The following is a 4,773-nucleotide window of genomic DNA, read 5'->3' on the forward strand; positions in this document are numbered from 1 at the left end:
CATTCGTCAACTACCGGGCAGCCAGAGTTATTTACAGTAGTTGGCCGTCGCTAACCCGACTCTCCTTTTTAAAATTTCTCTTCAAATTATTAACACTTTGTTTTTAATTGATGAATTTTCTCATTATACTTATTTATAATTATGACTTAAATACTAATATACAATTTTCTAATGTAATTAAAAAATGTCTTTTTTTGGCGTATCTCATTCCATTTACGACAAACGCTGTATTAATTCCAATTTTGAACATTTTGAAAAAAGTTAGGTATCTGAAATCATCGAAACCCGTAGATTCCGAATTATTATGTTTTAGGCTGTTAAATATGAAATTTAGAAAAATCTATTTCTAAACTTTAATCCAAAGGCTTAACAAAGGACCGTTGAGTGTCGGCTACTCTATTGATATAGCCTCTCTGCTTGTTATTTATGATCGAATTATTATTTCAATTTCAGCCCTTCTGCTTATTATTTATGATCGTTTTTTTATTTAAATTTCGGAAAGGACATTTTAAAGCCTTCAAAACATTTAAACGAGCTACCCGTACCTTTAAATATATCTACTTGAGTGCCTGCGGAGAATTTCTCAGAGCTTCTCAGAGCCTTGAGAATCTTTAGCATATACTCTGAGATTTCTATCGCTATAGGGCAGCCCTTAAAAGGACTTCATTCAAGAAATTTGATCCTTTAAATTTAGCAGAATTTCCTAATTCAAATCGTAATGTATCCTGTATATTATAGTTCTTCAGGTAATCCTAGTAAGGGACTAATCATTGTCTTAAAAAGACCACTTTCCCGTTATTAGGGTTGTGGTATTTCATATTTCACACGTGACCCAGTGAAACTCCTATGCGCATTGAACTTAAACTTTCAACGGAAATCACATAGGAATCTTCATGGTGTCTTTATGATGACTTTATGATATCTCTGTGTAATTTAAAAATGTATGATAAAACAGTTTTTCCACTTTTAGAACAGTTTCGGGCTTACTAAAAACATTTTCGTTTCTTTAAACAAAGCCCATATTTGAAGTGAATATTGAATATTGAAAATGAAGTGGATCTAAATTGTAGGTGGAGAAATAATTCAATCTGAAATTCTCGAAAATATCTGCTAAAAGACAGACATCAGTTTTCAAATATAAATCAGAATATTGTCCTAACACCTTTATGTGATACGTGTCATGAACCCTACAAGCATAAGCTGTTTCCTCTCTTATAAGGCATTAGCAGTAGCAGTAATGGGGTTCTTGGCAGCAGTGACTCACTTGCATGCTCGTTCGCTTGCAATATTATTATTACGGGTATCCTATCAGGTCTTCATGGCCAATAATTTATTTCGCACCCTAGCTATATCAATAAATTCTAAATCTGTTGCAGTGATCCAATGTATGTAAAAGAACCTCTTAAGAATCTGCTGGTATTTTTCGAGTTGCTCAATCGTATAGCCTTCTGCAATATTACAAATTTAACCAAATTATTTTTGAATCCAAAAATTTGTAATACATGGCCCTCTCTCTCTCTCCATCTATCTTTCTCTCTAAGGTATACATGCTGCATATGATTTACTGTATCTATCTATTGGTAATTCGCCCTCTCTGTCACAATGTTCTAGAAGGTTCTAAATTATCATCGACACATATAACGTTAGTGCAGTTTAAAAAATGTAATGAGTCACTAAACATATCCTTGAAGCTGTTTACAAAAAAAATTGCGTAGTATAATTTAATGAAGCTATTAGGAATGTTGTGCAAACATAGCACGAACCACTACAGCTGTAGAATATCGGTAAGGTAGGTTTCTATGGTGCCTGATAGTAATATATATCTACCTCTTTGTTTCAGAAGATTCAACATTATAGAAAAAATTTTTTTACGCTGAATTAGATCATCCACAATTTCTATAAAGACTATAAAGTAGCTTCAGTGAATGATTGAAAACATTTTTAAATATTTTATTATATTTTTGATTTTTAAAACTTTTATTTTAAATCTTTGACGTATCTCTAGTCCTCGCTGGCTCGCTACTTGATACGAAAATAAAGCGACAAGGATCCCTGATCATTTGATCTACGTTATGGAATTCTATAATTATGATTTTAGATACCTTTTCCTAAACCATTCGTTTGACTTTGAATATTTCTTTATTTTAATTTTCTGGTAGACTCTAGACTACATAATAATGTTTCATCTATCAGGAAGCAGTAAATCAAATTAATATTGAAAAAATAGGATGTCATGCCTAAACCCCATATCAAATGTCACCTATACACATGCATCTTTTGCGCATCACATAAAGGAATAAAGGCAGAAGTTTTTTAGTTAAAGTTATGTTGAAGTTTTCTAAAAATATTTTTTCGAATTGCCACCCTCTTATGTGCATGTGAAATAAACCATCTACATCATCTTATCTCCCGAGCGGCGGCTCAGCTATCAAAATAGATAATGATTCACCACCCTGCACTCTTCTGCTCAAATCTCTTTAAACCTGCAAAACACATTTCTCAGAAATTACCCTCAAAATAATCATATTACACACTCTACATCAAAGACACCGACTATTTCTCAGAATTATATTGACAATAACAAGCAATTATATTCAACGATGAATTCATCAATATACAGGAACTATGATACCACTTACGTCATCATATCTTTTAACTCACACGGATATGACTCGCAAATAGCGATCCAGACTCCATCCAAAGATATTATAAACGTAGATGCGGTACGGGCTTAGTTGTCCGCCATAAATATAGACGGCGCGTCCGGCGAAAAAAGTAACTTCCCCTCTACCCACCGCTCCCCGTAGAAAGCACACATCGATATAGTTTGCCAAGAGCCACTTGGAGCGCTGTAAGCAACTCTCGGCACACCTTCGAGGCACACTGATGGTAAACTTAGCTTGGACAAGAACCATTTGGATTGAAAGTAAATTGCCAATTCAAACATTTTTAGATTTATAACTTTGCAAAACTTGGTTTTAATAAATACCACAAATATAAGTCGATGAGTAATTTATATTACGGTTTCATATATTTTCCACTAATTCTAAAATTATTAATTATAATTTTCATTCTATATATTGTCTATATATAGTTCTTAAATATTATTTAGTTTTTATTTTTATTTTTGTGGTCTGCAATTTCAACGGACTTTTTTAGACTATTCGTCTAATCAAGTTCTCGTATGCATTTTCCAATTTCTTAATTATTATATATTCTAACGTTTTTATAAAAATATAATTACAAATCCAAGTGATAGGAAAATTGTTCTTTCGGTTTTTAGATGTTAAGACGACAGTTCCAATTGCAGAAATTGAGAAAACAGTTATGTGGTCAATATTATTTATTTATTAAAAATACAATAATCAAATATTTTTATTATAGAAATTTGGTTTAATGTTTAATTTTTTTAAATTATTATTTTAATTTACAATAACAATAATTGTATAAAAATGTGATACAAACATAAATTTAAAATACGTGAGCTTCAAATGAAACAAACTTTGCAGGATTCAATGCAGGCTGATTTAACGCGACTTTTATTTTTATTTTTTTAAATAATAATTTTATTTTTGCGAGCGTTTTCTGTAATGTACAAAAATAAAATGGACATTTTCAAACAACTTTTTTTATCCAAAAATACATTTGTTCAATTATTGTTATTTTTTATTCAAACAATAATTTTTAGAAACTTTAAACATTAAAAAAGTTTTTCCCTCGGTAAAAATATTTTATTATTCTATTAAAAAAAAATTTTTTTAACTAACTATTTTTTAATTGTTCAAATTAGAGAGTTGTCTAGCCCGGATATTGTATAATTCGGAAATTTTCTGTCGGCAATTCTTAAATTCGGTAAGATTGTAAATTGTCGAGAATCTTCCAATTCGGGACTTTTATATTTCTACAATGCATTGTTGAAATATAAAAGTCCCGAATTGGAAAAATAAAATTCTCACATCACTATAAAAATTCCGAAATTGTAACATTCCAGTGTTATAATTTCGGAATTTTTACAGTGATGTGGGAATTTTATTTTTCGGAAATAGCGACTGAAAAATCCCGAAAAATAAAATTCCTGACACTGTAAAATTCGTACATTGAAAAATAACCAATAATAAAATTTACGAAATTATAAAAGTCCCGAAATATAAAAGTCAAATTGAAAAATTCACGAAAAATAAAATAATTAAAATTCCAGACAGTAAGATATTACCGAATTTTAGAAATCCCCAAAGAAAATGCCTGAATCATAAAATATCCGAACTAGAAAATTCCTCAATTTAAACAATTTAAAAAATTGTTTATTAAATATTATTTATTTATTGAAAATACAATAATCGCATATATATTTCTGGATGAAAAAAAAATTTTGAAAATGTGCATAGTATTTGAAAAAAACATAAAAAAGTTCTGAAAAATCGAATTTTTTATTAATAAAAAAAAATAATAAAAATAAATTTTGATATAAATCGTTGTTGAACTGAATCCTGCAAAGTTTGTTTCAAAAATGTTATTATCTAGCTACGAAGAAAATTTAAACAGAACATTTTTTTCTTTCAAAGCACACGTGTTTTTTAATGTATTTTTTAATACAATTTTTATAAAATTATTATTCAGGTGCCGGAGATTTTATTTTTTGGGATTTTTCATTCATCCTTTCGGAATTTTTGTAAGTGGTCCCATATTTTTATACCTCCTCTTAAAATTATGTAATTTTTCAAAATAAAAAGTCAACATTTGAAAACATTTCAAAATCATCAAAAGTATCTATTC

The sequence above is a fragment of the Belonocnema kinseyi genome, chromosome 7 (assembly GCF_010883055.1).
Source record: "Belonocnema kinseyi isolate 2016_QV_RU_SX_M_011 chromosome 7, B_treatae_v1, whole genome shotgun sequence".
NCBI lineage: Eukaryota > Metazoa > Arthropoda > Insecta > Hymenoptera > Cynipidae > Belonocnema > Belonocnema kinseyi.